The 18,626-nt window shown below is 43.4% G+C and overlaps 1 pseudogene; it reads left to right on the top strand.

Annotated features, from left to right (window-relative positions):
• The first annotated feature begins 3,748 nt into the window (after positions 1–3,748).
• Positions 3,749–4,594, top strand: LOC141127527 (deleted in azoospermia-like-B; annotated as a pseudogene).
• The last annotated feature ends 14,032 nt before the right edge of the window (positions 4,595–18,626 follow it).

Genomic DNA, 18,626 nt, shown 5'->3' with positions numbered 1-18,626 from the left:
GTCCACTGGCAGTAATAGACGCATACTACTTCCCACCTCAACGGCCACCACAGCCAACAGCCTCTCGACCTCTTTTCGTAAACTCATGAGAGCGCACAATCTCCTAGATGTTTGGAGGATTAAACACGCCACGCATAAGCAATTTACGTTCTACTTCTTTGTATCCTCACCCCTCTTGATGTCTATGGTCTCCTCAGAAATGAACCCCATAACCTGGTCAGACCACTCATCTGTACACTTAGACATTGCCCTATCCTCTGCCTCCCCCAGGATCTGCCACTGGTGTCTCAATGAGTCTCAATTAATCCTTACTACATATTCCAGAGACTAGGAACCACCTATCCACCAGCCTGTCTGAGTTCTTTCAATTCATTGAAAACACAGTCTCTGAGGCCTCCACATTGTGAGAAGCACATAAAGCTGTCTTCCAGGGTCAATGTATTTCTGTAGGCTCTCGCTTGAAAAGGGATGCAGTGTTCCAACGCTCTTCTATCCTGACCAAACTCCGCACAGCTGAGAAACTCTTGGTGTCTTCCCCCATGGTAGTTAGGCTCCGAACCATTATTTTCCTATGAAACCAACTAAGATCCCTTGATATGAAGAGAATCGATAAATCTCTTATGTGGTCCAAACAGAAATTTTACGAGTACTCTAACAAACCTCACAGAAGGTTGGTAAATAAATTGAGGCCCCGCCCCTTCCATTCATCCCCAGATTTTCTCATGCAAGTTGATGGTACCCCCACCTACTGTCCTCTTACCATGGCCAAAGTATTTGGAGAATTTTTTCATAAATTATACAAATGTCTAAAAACAGACCCCAACTACCATTTCACACAAGAAAAAATTGACTCCTTTTTCAAATCCTTACATTTACCTAAACTCTGCCCAGATCACCTTACCTCCTTGAACTCTACTGTTACCCCCGAAGATTTAGCTGAAGTAGTCAAAAACCTCCCAGCTCATAAATCCCCATATGGTCTACCTTACTCATATTATAAAACCTTTCTCCTGATATTAAGCCCACACAAAATATCCTTATTAACCTTGTTACTCAAGGGAACCTCACCCCACCCCCAATTTTTCCATGCTCACATCTCTGTGATCCCAAAACCTGGTAAAGATACCTCCCTACCTGACAATTATAGACCCATTGCATTGCTTAATTCAGATTACAAGATCTTTACGAAAATTGTAGCCAACAGACTGTCCCTCATAATCCCTAGGCTCATACACAAGGATCAAGTAGGCTTTGTGCCCGCTAGACATGCTGGCGACAACATGAGATGCACCATTGACCTTATTGACCTGTTAAATAGAACGACACATCCCTTCCCTAATCTTGAGCCTAGACGCTCAAAAAGCTTTTGATAGGCTCAGCTGGTCCTTTATGTTTGCTACCCTTTCCAAGTATGGATTTAAAGGCCCCTTTCTAGCAGCACTACATGCCCTTTACTCCTGACCTTCCTCCCAAGTCCAGATGTCCTCCTTTTTATCGCCATCGTTCCTTTTAAGTAATGGTACCAGACAGGGCTGCCCGCTATCTCCTTTACTCTTTATTCTATGTCTAGAACCCTTAGCCGAAGCCATCTGCACTCATCCTGACATCTATTGGGTCTCGCTACGCCAGAGAGAGTATAAATTTTCTTTATTTGCGGATGACATCCTACTGACATTGACCAACCCCCATACCTCTCTTCCGAATCTCCATGACTTGTTAAAAAAATTAGCACAATCTCCGGGTACAAAACCAATACGAGCAAGACGGGAGCATTACCATTACACATCCTTCCCCCGGCTCTTGTTACTCTACAACAGAATTACCTCTACAACTGGTGCTCACAAACTCTCAAATATCTAGGCATTAACTTAACCTCCTCGTATCCCACCCCTTACCGGGCCAATTTCCCCCCACTCTTCCATGACATTGACCGACTTTTGCGGCACTGGGACGCTTTTCCCCTCTCTCTCTTGGGTTGGATCAATGTCCTGAAGATATCTATCTTACTAAGACTCCTATATTTGTTTGAAACCCTACCAGTCCCCATACCCATGTCACAGCTCAAAGCCACGAAGAGATTCCTTAACTTCATTTGGCACAATAAAGCTCATTGTATAGCCAGCTCAGTGATGCTAGCCCCATGATCTAGAGGGGGTATGGGAGCCCCAGACCTTATTTAATACTACTTTGCCACCCATCTTAAACCCATTATCACTTGGTCTACTAGAATGGCATCCAGTGTTTGGTCGGAGATAGAAATGAGTATAACATGCTCGGTCCACCGCTGTTCTATGATCTGGTCAACCCAGGAGACCTCTACTGCCCAACTGTGGGACCTCTGTTTACAACCGATGTTGTTCACAATCTCTATATGGAAGAGATGTTTCCGACAGTTTTCTCTCGCTTCTCCATGCCCACCTTTACTAAACTTACTTAATGCTTTTAAACCCTGATTTACCAGACAGTCTATCCTACACCCAAATGTACCCCTGGTCACAGACTGGAATTTTTCGGCTTTGAAACATAGTGCACCCATTAACTCGTTGGCTTCTCTCCTTTGCGGAAATCCAACTAAAACACCAGATCCTCAAACAACTATTCTACTCCTATCTCCAATTCAAACACTACTTCCTCTCTAAATACCAAACCCTAACCCTAGATAAACCCCCTCCATTTGAACTTTTATGTGCCCAAGGCACATATCAGACCCACCTTATTTCAGATATCTACATGTATCTCCATAATACCCTCACACTCACTAGCACACAATATCCATACATGCAGAAATGGTCTCAGGTTACCCAAAGAACTATCTCTCTCCCTCAGTGCCAGAAGTTTGGGAGGCTGTTTCCAAATCATCAAGATGTGTGAAACAGAGAGAGACAGCTTATAAAATACTGTTCTTTTGGTATAGAACCCCAGAGATTGGAACAGTTCCATAGAGAGCATGGATTGAGGAAGTTGGGGACTGCAGCAGTTGGAAAGACTGGATTAAAGAGGTGGCTGAATACACGAGTACACGACTCACTTCCTCAGTTTTCAAAAATTTGGGATTTATGGGATCACTTTGAGCTTAATCCTGGCGCCATACCAACACGTCCTATATGATCATTAACCTTTCATGTTATTATCCTAATCTTGTCCTCTCAGTCTTCTTTACTGTTTTTGATTATCTCTCCATGGTGTCCCCCCCTCCCTCTGTTAGGCTTCCGTGGAGTGTCTCAATCCCTCAGTTTGGGTACTCTGGGAACCTTATGGACAGTTGATCCAGAGAGTTTGTGTGATATACCTATGCCAGTTTGTTACGCCTACTCTCTAGGTTCTTTCCCCTCTCACCCCCCTCCCCATTTGTACTGTATCAAGTTTTACGATCACTATATATAGATATTCTTGTATATTCAATTTGATATCCTATGTATCAATGTATGTCAATTTGTTGATGACTCCCACAATCTACTTTCTGGTTTCTTTTCTTTTCTCTGTATTTTTATGAAAAACTTAATAAATATACAATTAAAAAAAAAAAAAAAGATTTATAAAAGATCATTATCCTGGCATGCTGCCTGGGCAACTAGGAAAGGAGTTCCCTCCTGAACCATTCCAGGAGCCTCCTTCTTCTTGCAAGTCACCTTTTTCCTGGTGTTGATGGCATAAGGCCTTATCCCCACATCCTGTCCACCAGAATTTACAAAAAAGTGAAAATGTAAATAAAAAACAGAGTTGTTCCCACGTTCTGTCTTCAGTTTTTATGGATACAGGAAGTCCCATGGAGGATCAGCCATCTGGTTATGTGCTCCCTGAGGGGAAAATTGTACCCAATACTGTTTTTGTTGGGGGCATTGATATCCAGATGGACCAACTTGAAATTAAAGACTTTTTTTCAAAGTTTGGTTCAGTAAAAGAGGTAAAAGTAATTACCGATTGTGCTGGTGTCTCCAAGAGATATGGTTTTGTCTCCTTTTATGATGACATTGACGTTCAGAAGATTTTAGATACTCAGGTCAGCTTTCATGGCAAGAGACTAAAACTTGGACCAGCTATAAGAAAGCAAAGTACATGTGCACACATTCAACCAAGAACTGTGGTGCTAAGCACCCAAGCACCACAATATCAGAGCATGTGGAGCACCCCTGTCACCGATGCATATGTTCAGCCTACTCCCATGTTTCGTCCTATGGCATCTTATTATCAGGCTTGTCCTTACCCAAATTCACCAGTCATGTTGCAGCAAATACCCTAGGCATACGAGCAGCCAGGATGTTTCCAGGTGGCTCCACAGTGGGCTGGTGGAGATCAAAGAAGCTATGTATTGCCTCAGGCTTTAACTTGGAATTATACAGGAAATGACTTTGAGACAGCCTGTGGTGAAGTGTTGCAGGCAGACTATGCAATCCCAGAGCAAAATGCCTTAGTTTCAACAAGTCCCCAAAAGAAAATTGACCGAAGCATACAAACTGTTGTATCCTGTCTGTTTTCTGGCGATGGAAGGTTCCACAAGCCTATCTGTCTAGATGATTACATGAAGGACAGAAGAGTGCATCAGTTCAGAAGAAGAGCTATGTTTAGGCCCACCATGGAGAAATCTGGACTGTAAAACTGCACCTACCACTAATGATGCTCACAATGTAGCACTTGTAGTTTACCTCCTAAGATTTGTTAGTAATGCTCTTTTCATACAGTACCATCCAGCTCAAGTTTTGTTTCACGAGGGGATACATTTGTCGGTCTATCATGAATCAGAGCTTGGGCCATCAACTGGAAATAGGCCTTTACCACAAATATATCCAGCTTAAAAATAAGTTGGCGAAGTGTGGTGATATACTGTAAAACACTCCTCTCAAGGGTTTCTTCAACTGTTGGTTCTGCATTGTTTTACACATTTGACACAGTTTTAAGCAAAGGGCACATTTAATGTTTTCAGATGTTGACAGTTATTATTCTTTAAGCATGTTCTGTTGTAAAAATGTTCTTTTGTGTTTATTCCTGTTTTTTATAGCCAAAAGTGTATGTGTTCACTTTTTTGCCATGCTTTTTTCACTCCTAATAGTGTGATGCTTATCTTCACTCCCCATGTGCTTTGTCCCCAGAGGTTTTGCTTTATGCACCCACCTATTACCACTCACTTGTATATTGTCCCTACAAATGTTGTTTTTGCACTTATTTATACCTCTCAGTTGTGTATTGTCTCCATGGTGTGTTTTATGCATCCACTTGTACCGTTCACTCGTGTATGACCCCATACGTTTAATTTTAGGCACTCATTTCACCTTTTTTTGGTTTGAGCGATGGCTAGTTAGGAATGTATAGTAATAAGTACCTTTCATGTAGTCACCCTTTTCTTCTCTTCATTCTCATCAGACATAAATTTCAGTTCTGAATGTTCTATGTATATTGTGGTTCTAAGACATGATTGGCTTGCCAGAATTTTAGATGGTCTGTTTTATTTTCCAGCTAAAAAGCCCCTTCCAACATGAGTAAACGCTTCTCACACATACAAAACTTCTACTAAATTCTGTAATAGGCTGTTTCCTGATAGCTGAAAAGGCCAAACAAAGCAATGGAGTGGAAAAGTGGTTCTGCTGTACCATGGAAACTAAGAGGCAGCTTGAAAAGGTATAGCTGAAAGCAAGCAAATATGGAAGGGTAAATTCAAATTCTACAGTTATAGTTTAAAGACAATATCTCTTGAGCTTGTATTGACGTATCTATTGATGTTGAGCTGAGAACGCCTGCTTAGCTTGTAAACACCCTTGGTGCAAGTGAGGTGCTTCTACAGGCACAGTGTTAAGTTTTTTGCTGAGGTAACACAACCTTTGATCACTTTGTAGTGACATTGGTTTAAGTGTATTTTGACTTATCGGTGTGTATGGCACCTTATTTTAGCAGTGTTTTCCGATAAATTTCCATTAGTAATAGAGCTTTTAAGACTTTTTTTTTGCATGATCTTGGAATTAAGAGCAATGTGTGCTATAAACGAAGTAGTGTGACTACAGAACCAAATGCTCAGTATCCCGGCTATGTTTTCCAAGGGCATGCATTTTATTTCCTGCATTGTAGCTGCAAATTATGTAGATTTTAATTGGATTTTAAAGTAGTGCATTTTCCTAAACTTTTCTGATAGCAATTTATTTGGACAAATTACATTTTTATGCTCAGCCTGAAGACACCTGTTGCCATGAGCATATTTTACCATTTGTCTATTACCTCAAAATTATGCAATTTCATTTCTGCCAGCAAGGAGAAGTCTTGCTCAATTAATATAAATGCACAAGAAATTGCATTCCTGCTTTACTTTTCCTTAGATTTTCTTTGCAGTGTGGCATAGTTTCAGAGTTAAATTGTCAGTACAATATGGAATTATATAGGATGCGACACTACAGTGCAAGCATCTACCAGTGGCCAAACATACCTGATGTCCTCCCCTGCGTTCTGGTTGCATTTAATGTCAGCACATCTGATAGTGATTTGTAGCAAGAGATATACAAATAAACCGCCCCTGAATCTCTCTTACTCCACTGCGCCAAAGACAAGTGCAAAGCTGTATAAAAGATGTGTAAATGAATAAAAAATGTGTGTACATACACAGTGTACAGTGAAAAAAGCTGCCACTTAAATAAATACGTAATTTGATCAGAATCCCAAAGCTATACTTCTCACATGTGTGCAGATAGAGATAGCGGCGCTAATATAAATTGTGTAAAATAATGGGTCAGAGCAGCATAATGCCTATGACCCTCTACTTATACATAAAAATAATAATAATAATAGTGTCATGAAAGAAAATTTATTTTTATCATGAAAAAAATTCCTTTAACACCCAGGGAAAAGTGTCACTATAAATAATAAATTACAAGAAATGAATAATCAAGCTCAACAGTTGTTTTTCAATCTTTTTGTGTGAAAAATCTTCTACTCTTCTACCACACCACCGTGATAGTGACACCACTCCCTCTGAAGAGCGCACTCACCAGATTGTATAGCCTCCCACTCTCGTGTTCGGCAAAACAGCAATTGAAGTGTGTATGTACACACATTTTGTATTCATTTACACATCTTTTATACAGCTTTGCACTTGTCTTTGGTGCAGTGGAGTAAGAGAGATTCAGGGGCGGTTTATTTGTATATCTCTTGCTACAAACCATTGTCTATTTATTTACCACCTGCAGCCATAGATGCCATTAATTGTCTGTCTAACAGACGGATAATCCCGGAAGATATCTTCTCCGCCAATCAGATAATTACTGATGGCGAGGAAGATGTCTCGGGATCTCTAAAGAATTTGGAAAATCTTTTGGAGAAACAAGTTAAAACTTGGTGGGATGTTTTCACGTTTGAGGTGGTTTTTATTCATTGACCACTGATGATATATTATTTCCCTTTTTTTAGACTCGCTTGCAGTCATCCATATTTTTTATTAATAGGATCAGATTGTGTTTCAGTCATTGTTTGTCCTATGTAGCTGTATGATAGTATCATGAATAATATATATAGCTTATATTTTAAACTAGACAAATTCATTATCTCCTGTTGAAATGTTAATTTTAAATTAATAATATTTTTTCATTTTTATTGGTTACTTTTCCACATTAGCACTGTAACTAGTGGTGGATTATAAGTTAGGATATGTCATATATGGTAATGCTGGATGCAGTATTCTAACTACACACCGTAAAAATGTTTGTGATCCACTAATTTATTTAGTCTTTGTACCTGTGCTTCACGGTCAGGGGGACACGAAGTGTGAGCATGTGCAGAGCAGGAGGTCACATGACTGATGATGGTCACATGACTGATCATAGATAGTATATAAGGATTGATGAACCGTCCGTGTAGCCAATCCCATTTGAAGAAGTCTTTTCGACGAAACATGTCTTGGGCATGGTTACACGGCATTCCATCGCACTGACATTAGATGCCGCTGTCTGAGGAGGACTACACCGATCGGATGGCTGGGCCTTAGAAGGCTGGGTGAGAGATACACCAGTTTACACTAGAGGTCCGCTGTGACCGCGGTGCACCGTTGGATCACTGATCCTGTTGCTTGCTGTTCTTGCTGTGGATTTTTTTAAGGGCTTTTATGTTTCAGTTTAAAAGTGAGTGTAACCATTGAAGTGTGTTTAAAGTGATTTTAATAAATCTGTCAAAATGATATCACGCTATGTGGAGCACTTTATTCATTTTTTCACATATGGAGCTGGCTTGATTGGATTCGCGGTTTATCACATGCAACCCAGGTGTGGTTCAATTGCTGTTTTGCCGAACACGAGAGTGGTAGGCTATACAATCTGGGAGTGGTGTCACTATCATGGTGGTGTGGTGGAAGAGTAGAAGATTTTTCACACAAGAAGATTGAAAAACAACTGTTGAACTTGATCATTCATTTTTTTGTAATTTATTATTTATAGTGACACTTTTCACTGGGTGTTAAAGGAATTTTTTTCATGATAAAAATAATTTTTTTTTCATGACACTATTATTATTAATATTATTATTTTTATGTATAAGTAGAGGGTCATAGGCATTATGCTGCTCTGACCCATTATTTTACACAATTTATATTAGCGCTGCTATCTCTATCTGTACACGTGTGAGAAGTAGGGATGAGCTTCGTGTTCGAGTCGAACCCATGTTCGACTCGAACATCGGCTGTTCGATCGTTCGCCGAATTGCGAACGATATGGGCCGTTCGCGCCAAATTCGTGTGGCGCGTCACGGCCCATAATTCACTGCGGCATCGCAGTGCATTGCTTGCTGATGATTGGCCAAGCATGCACTATGACCCGCATGCTTGGCCAATCACAGCGCCGCCTTAACAGAGAGCCATAATTGGCCAAAGCCAAGGAGGCTTTGGCCAATTATGGCTCAGGGGATTTAGTACACGCCCCACACTATATAAGGCCGCCTGCACGGCGGCCCTGTGCAGTGTGTTCCGGTGTGCTTAGAGAGAGAGAGACAGTGTCATTTCATTTGAGTTAGCTAGATTAGGCAGGACAGTCAGTCAGTTAGCTGCACTTAAAGTGTATTGTGTATATATATGCATCCCAGGTGTTGCATATATATATATATATATATATATATATATATATATATATATATATATATATATATATATATATATACACACTGTATTCAGTTTAGCTAGATCCGTTCCTGTTATCTTCTAGACTATTTACATTTAGTGCAGTGCGTCCTGCTCACAGTGTTCAGCTAGATCCGTTCCTGTTATATTCCTACTGACAGGCAGGCTTGTCTTGTTACAGTATTTTGAAGAAAATTACTGGTGTTCTTTTGATCCTATTAGTACCACAGTCAGGCAGCTAGACTATTTACATTTAGTGCAGTGCGTCCTGCTCACAGTGTTCAGTTAGATCCGTTCCTGTTATCTTCTTACTGACAGGCAGGCTTGTCTTGTTACAGTATTTTAAAGAAAATTACTGGTGTTCTTTTGATCCTATTAGTACCACAGTCAGGCAGCTAGACTATTTACAGTTAGTGCAGTGCGTCCTGCCCACAGTGTTCTGCTAAACCTACAAGTAAGTGGGGTGCGTCCTGCTCACAGTGTTCAGCTAAACCTACAAGTTAGTGGGGTGCGTCCACCTCACAGTGTTCAGCTAAACCTACAAGCTAGTGGGGTGCGTCCTGCTCACAGTGTTCAGCTAGATCCGTTTCTGTTATCTTCTTACTGACAGGCAGGCTTGTCTTGTTACAGTAAATACAGCTACCTGAAGAAAATTGCTGGTGTTCTTTTGATCCTATTAGTACCACAGTCAGGCAGCTAGACTATTTACAGTTAGTGCAGTGCGTCCTGCTCACAGTGTTCTGCTAAACCTACAAGTTAGTGGGGTGCGTCCTGCTCACAGTGTTCAGCTAAACCTACAAGTTAGTGGGGTGCGTCCACCTCACAGTGTTCAGCTAAACCTACAAGCTAGTGGGGTGCGTCCTGCTCACAGTGTTCAGCTAGATCCGTTTCTGTTATCTTCTTACTGACAGGCAGGCTTGTCTTGTTACAGTAAATACAGCTACCTGAAGAAAATTGCTGGTGTTCTTTTGATCCTATTAGTACCACAGTCAGGCAGCTAGACTATTTACAGTTAGTGCAGTGCGTCCTGCTCACAGTGTTCTGCTAAACCTACAAGTTAGTGGGGTGCGTCCTGCTCACAGTGTTCAGCTAAACCTACAAGTTAGTGGGGTGCGTCCACCTCACAGTGTTCAGCTAAACCTACAAGCTAGTGGGGTGCGTCCTGCTCACAGTGTTCAGCTAGATCCGTTCCTGTTATCTTCTTACTGACAGGCAGGCTTGTCTTGTTACAGTAAATACAGCTACCTGAAGAAAATTGATGGTGTTCTTTTGATCCTATTAGTACCACAGTCAGGCAGCTAGACTATTTACAGTTAGTGCAGTGCGTCCTGCTCACAGTGTTCTGCTAAACCTACAAGTTAGTGGGGTGCGTCCTGCTCACAGTGTTCAGCTAAACCTACAAGTTAGTGGGGTGCGTCCACTTCACAGTGTTCAGCTAAACCTACAAGCTAGTGGGGTGCGTCCTGCTCACAGTGTTCAGCTAGATCCGTTTCTGTTATCTTCTTACTGACAGGCAGGCTTGTCTTGTTACAGTATTTTAAAGAAAATTGCTGGTGTTCTTTTGATCCTATTAGTACCACAGTCAGGCAGCTAGACTATTTACAGTTAGTGCAGTGCGTCCTGCTCACAGTGTTCTGCTAAACCTACAAGTTAGTGGGGTGTGTCCTGCTCACAGTGTTCAGCTAAACCTACAAGTTAGTGGGGTGCGTCCACCTCACAGTGTTCAGCTAAACCTACAAGCTAGTGGGGTGCGTCCTGCTCACAGTGTTCAGCTAGATCCGTTCCTGTTATCTTCTTACTGACAGGCAGGCTTGTCTTGTTACAGTATTTTAAAGAAAATTACTGATGTTCTTTTGATCCTATTAGTACCACAGTCAGACAGCTAGACTATTTACAGTTAGTGCAGTGCGTCCTGCTCACAGTGTTCTACTAAACCTACAAGTTAGTGGGGTGCGTCCTGCTCACAGTGTTCAGCTAAACCTACAAGTTAGTGGGGTGCGTCCACCTCACAGTGTTCAGCTAAACCTACAAGCTAGTGGGGTGCGTCCTGCTCACAGTGTTCAGCTAGATCCGTTTCTGTTATCTTCTTACTGACAGGCAGGCTTGTCTTGTTACAGTAAATACAGCTACCTGAAGAAAATTGCTGGTGTTCTTTTGATCCTATTAGTACCACAGTCAGGCAGCTAGACTATTTACAGTTAGTGCAGTGCGTCCTGCTCACAGTGTTCTGCTAAACCTACAAGTTAGTGGGGTGCGTCCACCTCACAGTGTTCAGCTAAAGCTACCTGTAGAAGGTTGGTGGTGTTCTCATACTACAGGCAGGCAGTTGATTTTGCTAGCTGCAGTATCAGTACATATATATATATATCCCAGCTTAGTGCAGCTACAGGCCATTAGTATGTCTGGAAGGCCAAGAAGGAGAGGCAGACAGTCACAAGCCAATAAGAGAGGGCAAGCAGGCTCTGTGTCTAGTGCTGGTCGTGGAGACGGTGCATCCTCATCAGCACGTGGCCATGGGACACGCTGGGCCTTTTTTTCGGCAGCTGGCCATGTTGAGCCGCAACATGCGGAAGACTTGGTCGAGTGGATGACCAAGCCGTCCTCATCCTCCTCATCCTCTCTCACCCATGCCCAGGGTACTTTGTCTGGCAAAGCAGCGGCCTCTTCCCTTGGCTCAATGTCATCAGTGACTCCTTCCCTAGCCTCACCATGTCCTCCTGAGGAGTCCCTCGAACTGTTTGACCACAGTGTTGGGTACATGCTCCAGGAGGATGCCCAGCGTTTGGAAGGCTCTGATGATGATACTGAGCTCGATGAAGGCAGTAACGTGAGCACGGACAGAGGGGGTGCCCAAGAAGGACAGCAATCTGGCAGTCATGCTCCCCCTGCTGCAGCATACTGCCAGGTTTGCTCCAGTGATGAGGAGGGAGGGGATGATGAGGTCACTGACTCAACGTGGGTGCCTGATAGGAGAGAGGAGGAGGAGGAGGAGGAGGAGGCGGCACATCACCAACGAGGCAGGATGCCCTCCAGGGGCCAGCCTAAGGGCAGCACATTGACTGCATCACACCCCAAAGCTCCACATGTGCAGGGCGCTGCAGTCTCTGCGCGTTATTCAAAAAGTTCTTTGGTGTGGGCCTTTTTTGAGATGAGTGCATCAGATCGCACCGCTGCTATTTGCAACATATGTCTCAAGCGTATCTCGCGTGGCCAAAACATCTCCCGCTTGGGTACCACATGCTTGACCAGACATATGTTGACCTGCCATGCAGTTCGTTGGCAAGCGTATCTAAAAGACCCACACCAAAGAACAAAGAGGACCTCTGCTTGCTCCTCATCAGCTGAGATTTCCAACCCCACTAGACCTTCAGTCCTCTCTGAGACCTGCACTGAGAGGAATGAAGGTGTAGACTTAGGTGTGTCACAGCCACGTACTTGTGGGCAATCTGATTTTGGTACACCGACGTCAGATTGTACCAGGCAAATTTCCTTGCCCCAGCTGCTGCACCGCCGAAAGAAGTTTGCTCCCAGCCATCCACATGCCCAACGGTTGAATGCTAGCTTGGCAAAATTGCTAGCAATTCAACTGCTGCCTTTTCAGTTGGTAGATTCTGCCCCCTTCCGTGAGTTTGTGGAATGTGCGGTTCCTCAGTGGCAGGTACCCAAACGCCACTTTTTCTCACGGAAGGCGATTCCGGCTCTCTACCAGCATGTGGAAGGCAATGTCCATGCCTCGCTGGACAGGGCGGTCAGCGGTAAGGTGCATATTACCGCTGACTCATGGTCCAGCAGGCATGGACAGGGACGTTACCTAAGTTTCACGGCGCATTGGGTGACTCTGCTGGCAGCTGGGAAGGATGCAGGACAAGGTGCAGTAGTGTTGGAGGTTGTTCCGCCACCACGCCTCCAAAATGCTAATGATTGTGACACACCTCTCTCCTCCACCCCCTCCTCTTCTTCTTCCTCCATGGCCTCTTCCTCGGAACCAGCGGTGCTCCGTAGTGGTTCAAGGGGCTACGCAAGTACGCAGGCCAAAAGATGCCATGCGGTGCTTGAGCTGGTGTGCTTGGGGGACAGGAGCCACACTGGGGCAGAGGTTCTGTCAGCTCTGCAGGGGCAGGTTCAGAGGTGGTTGACGCCACGCCAACTTAAGGCAGGAATGGTGGTTTGCGACAATGGCACCAACCTCCTCTCTGCCCTCCGACAGGGACAAATGACCCATGTGCCCTGTTTGGCTCACTTCCTTAACTTGGTGGTGCAGCGGTTCTTGGGCAGGTACCCGGGCTTACAGGATGTCCTGAGGCAGGCCAGGAAAGTCTGTGTGCATTTCCGCCGGTCATATAATGCCAGTGCTCGGCTGACGGACCTCCAAAAGGAGTTTAACCTGCCCAAGAACCGCCTAATCTGTGACATGCCAACCAGGTGGAACTCAACGTTGGCCATGCTGCAGCGGCTGCACACGCAGCAGAGGGCCATCAATGAGTACCTGTGCGACTATGGCACCAGGACAGGGTCAGGGGAGCTTGGTTTTTTTTCCCCACGCCAGTGGGCCATGATCAGGGATGCATGCACTGTCCTGTCACCATTTGAGGAGGCCACGAGGATGGTGAGCAGTGACAGTGCATGCATCAGTGACACTGTCCCCCTTGTCCACCTGTTGGAGCACACGCTGTGTGGAATAATGGACAGGGCACTTGAGGCAGAACAGAGGCAGGAAGAGGAGGACTTCCTTAGCTCTCAAGGCCCCCTTTATCCAGACAGTGTTCCTGCGTGCCCGCCGATCACACAGGAAGAGGACGAGGAGGAAGAGGAGGAGGAGGAAGATTGTGTCAGTATGGAGGTGGAGCCTGGCACTCAGCATCAGCAGCAGTCTTTAAGGGATCAGTCCCAAGAAACACATGGACTTGTACGTGGCTGGGAGGAGGTGGCTGCGGACCATGTCGTCCTTAGTGACCCAGAGGACTCCGGACCGAATGCCTCAGCAAACCTACGCTGCATGGCCTCCCTGATCCTGCAAAGCCTGCGTAAGGATCCTCGTATTCGTGGTATCAAGGAGAAGGACCAATACTGGCTGGCAACCCTCCTTGATCCACGTTACAAGGGTAAGGTTGCGGACCTTATCTTGCCATCGCAGAGGGAGCAGAGGATGAAACATCTTCGGGAGGCCTTGCAGAAAGGTCTGTGCAACGCGTTCCCAGAGACTGGGAGGTTACAAACTCCTGTTTCTGGACAACGTGTTGCTGAGGCTTCGGTCAGTCAAAGAAGGAGCGGTGGAGAAGGTGGCCGTCTGACCGATGCGTTCAGACAATTTTTTGGTCCGCAGCCCCAAGGTATGATCGGTTCCAGCAACCATCGCCAGCGTCTGTTTTACATGGTGCAGGAATACCTAGAGGCAAGATCAGACTTGGACACCTTTCCCACCGAAAATCCTCTGGGTTACTGGGTCTTGAGGATGGATCACTGGCCAGAGCTTGCACAGTATGCAATTGAGCTACTGGCCTGTCCTGCATCCAGCGTTCTTTCGGAACGCACATTCAGTGCTGCTGGAGGCGTGGTAACCGATCACAGGGTGCGTCTGTCCACTGACTCGGTCGATCGACTGACCTTCATAAAAATGAATGAGTCTTGGATCACCACCAGCTACCAAGCACCTGATGCTGATGTAACCGAATAATTTTTTTTGAAATCTCAGATCCCTTCAAAGACTGCCTATGCTGATGCTGAGTGACTATCCCTGAGTAATTATCCTCTTCCTCCTCAATCATCACGCTGATAGCTTGTAAGAACATTTTTGGTTCTGGGTGCCACCACCAGTGCCTAAGGCACAATTTTTCAGCCCCTGTTTAACAGGGGCGTGTAATTACGATTTTTGATGTAATACTTTGCAGCAGGGCTCGTTCCTGCATTCCAACTAGAGTGTCTGTGAGGGGTTGCAGTGTTGTGGCACCAGCACCAGTGCCTAAGGCCTAATTTTTCAGCTCCTGTTCAACAGGGGCATGTAATTACAATTCTTGATCTAATATTTCACAGCAGAGCCCTGTGAGGGCTTACAGTGTTGTGGCCACAGCAACACCTAAGGCCCAAATTTCTGCTGAGTATATAGGGCAGGACCCTACTTTCAAACAACTAACTTACAAACGACTCCTACTTGCAAACGGAAGGAGACAACAGGAAGTGAGAATAAATCTACCCCTAGGAAGGGAAATTCTCTCCTGTAAGAGTTAATATGGGAAAAACATTTCTCCTTTCCACTGATGCTTTCCAATCCATTGGGACAAAAAGTGAGGTGAAATCTTCTGAAGAGGAGGAAAGACAGCAAAACAAATGTCACAGGGGTGATAACCCTTCCCTATGTTTTCCAAAAAGCTTAAAAAAGATTTTTTGGCTGGAGCTAAACACGTTAAAAATGTACCCGTTCAAAATTACAAAGAGATTCTACTTAACAACAAACCTACAGCCTGTATACTGCTGTTCAGAGTATATAGGGCCTGGTGGCCCCACACCTTTCCTTATTTTAATTTGGGTGCGGGGTTCCCCTTAATATCCATACAAGACCCAAAGGGCCTGGTAATGGACTGGGGGGTACCCATGCCGTTTGTCTCACTGATTTTCATCCATATTGCCAGGACCCGACATTACATTAAACCCGCAAGCAGTTTTAAATGAGATTTTTTCCTTTAAAAATGACATTTGGTGCAGGGACTGTTCTAAACACGGGAAACACGCGTCACTTTACAGGCATACTATAGACACCCCTCAGGTACGATATTTAAAGGAATATTTCACTTTTTTTTTTTTTACTTTAAGCATCATTAAAATCACTGCTCCCGAAAAAACGGCCGTTTTTAAAAGTTTTTTTTGCATTGATACATGTCCCCTGGGGTAGGACCCGGGTCCCCAAACCCTTTTTAGGACAATACCATGCAAATTAGCCTTTAAAATGAGCACTTTTGATTTCGAACGTTCGAGTCCCATAGACGTCAATGGGGTTCTAACGTTCGTGCGAACTTTCGGTCCATTCGCAGGTTCTGGTGCGAACCGAACCGGGGGGTGTTCGACTCATCCCTAGCGAGAAGCAAATCTGATAGCTTTGCACAATCACCCACTGCCTAATGCATGTGCATTGGTTTTACTGGTTAATGGGAATGGTGTGGTAGAAAGTGGGAACACTTGACACGATAAAATTATGCAGCATTCTAGGATTTGGAGCATAGATTGCTTGGGATGCCATCTAAGGGTCTGCCAGTTATTGCCAGGTGATTGTACTGTAGTGCTGCGGACTTTTAACATATTTTATACCGTCATGTTTATGTTAAAGGGGATATCCTACTCTTGACTGGCAGCGTCATGTAGTAACATATATTACTACTTTCTGCAGCTCCTTGGTTTTACTAGGTGCTGAAATTGGTTTTCATCTGCAGTGCATCAATTTGTGAAATCTGGAATACATTTAGGCCTTGTTTGTGTCTGAATAAAGATGTCACTCTTACCCATATCTGGTTCTTCCTTTTCTGTTCTAACCTTTCTTTGAGTGGAAACTGTTCCCTAGTCATTCAGCTATGTGATCAGTGACACTTCACTATGTGAAAGTTTAAACCCAAAACTGGTGCACTATAACATCATTCTGGAGTCAAATGCTGGTGGATTTCATTTAAATCTGGAATCCTGTTTAATTCTATCATGACAGTGTGACTTGTATGTACCTCTCTTGGTATTTTTAAAAAATCCCCCTAAATGTGTCAGAATTTCCTTGTAACCTGTTATCTTAATACTGTTTTAGATATTATTTGACTGGAAACCAACATCTTTGTATGACCACACAATAAAGAAAACCTAATTTGAAAAAAAAAAAGAAAAACACCCACCCTTTATTTGAAAGTTCTCCAATGTAAATTTAACCTCAATTACATCATCCTGCAATGCAGATCTATGTGAATCGTTATGACCCACTACCCAATGATATTCATTTGCCACTTCTCCTATCACAAATGACAGATTCCCATCTGTCTTCATAGTGCTACTGCCACTAAATAGCAGATCCCCTTTGTTGTGAACACACAGAAGATGACCTGTCATTTACCAGCAGTAGCGGTATTGCCACTAATAGACAGATCCACAGCCGCCATTTGTAAACAAGCAATGTCACCTTTAAAGGAATATATTGCACTGCTCTCTAATTTTAAATGCATGTTTAACCCTTTCATGACTAAGCCTATTTTCGACATTTGGTGTTAACAAGTTAAAATCTGTATTTTTTGCTAGAAAATTACTTAGAGCCCCCAAACATTATATATATATATATATATATATATATATATATATATATATATATATATATATATATATTTTTTTTTTTTTTAGCAGAGAATCTAGAAAATAAAATGGCAATTGTTGCAATATTTTATGTCACACGGTATTTGTGCAATGGTGTTTTAAACGCAACTTTTTGGGAAAAGGGACACTTTCATGAATTTTAAAAAACGAAACAGTAAAGTTAGCCAAATTTTTTGTATAATGTGAAGGATGATGTTACACTGAGTAAATAGATACCAAACATGTCACGCTTTATAATTGCATGCACTCATGGAATGGCGACAAACTACAGTACCTAAAAATCTCCATAGGCGACGCTTTAAAATTTTTTACGGTTACCAGGTTAGAGTTACAGAAGAGGTCTAGTGCTAGAATTATTGCTCTCGCTCCGACGATCATGGCAATACCTCACATGTGTGATTTGAACACCGTTTACATATGCGAGCGCCACTTCCGTATGCATTTTCTTTGCTGCACGAGCTCGCGGGGACAGGGGCGCTTTAAAAAAAAAAAAAAAATCTCCTATTTATTTTATTTATTTGTATATTAATAAATTGTGTTTAAAAAAATTTTTTTGGATCACTTTTATTGCTGTCACAAGGAAGGTAAACATCCCTTGTGACAGTAATAGGTGGTGACAGGTACTCTTTATGAAGGGATCGGGGGTCTAAAAGACCCCCAATCCCTCCTTGGCACTTCAAAGTATTCAGATCGCCATTTTCGAGGCCTCACATCAGAGTACACTCGGCGGCAAGGGGTTAAGGAATCCCTAAGCATGTTAATTAGAAGATTTGTGTATTTTAATGTATGGTTATCTAGACTGAACTCATTAAATTAGACTCAATGAAAGGGAGGTGGAGTTGGACACCTTCTATATCAGGGATATGCATTTAGCGGACCTCCAGCTGTTCCAAAACTACAAGTCCCATCATGCCTCTGCCTCTGGGTGTCATGCTTGTGGCTGTCAGAGTCTTGCTATGCCTCATGGGACTTGTAGTTCTGCAACAGCTGGAGGTCCGCTAATTGCATATCCCTGTTCTATATCCACAAAGCACCTTTAAAGCTCTTCCTATACCTTCTTCACTCACCTGCCTCCTCTTACGAAGCTTACTGCATTTATCTTTTTTCTTTGGTCTCAATAAGGATTACTGTGATTAGTTGGAATGGGTGTCATGCTTCCCTGACAACTTTTCTCCATGGCTACCTTCTATTATTTCCTTTGAAACATCCATTA

Source organism: Aquarana catesbeiana, linkage group LG01 (genome assembly GCF_042186555.1).
Source record: "Aquarana catesbeiana isolate 2022-GZ linkage group LG01, ASM4218655v1, whole genome shotgun sequence".
In the NCBI taxonomy this organism is placed as follows: Eukaryota; Metazoa; Chordata; class Amphibia; order Anura; family Ranidae; genus Aquarana; species Aquarana catesbeiana.
The sequence above is the reverse complement of the archived record's forward strand: the minus strand, read 5'-3'. Positions and strand labels throughout refer to the sequence as shown.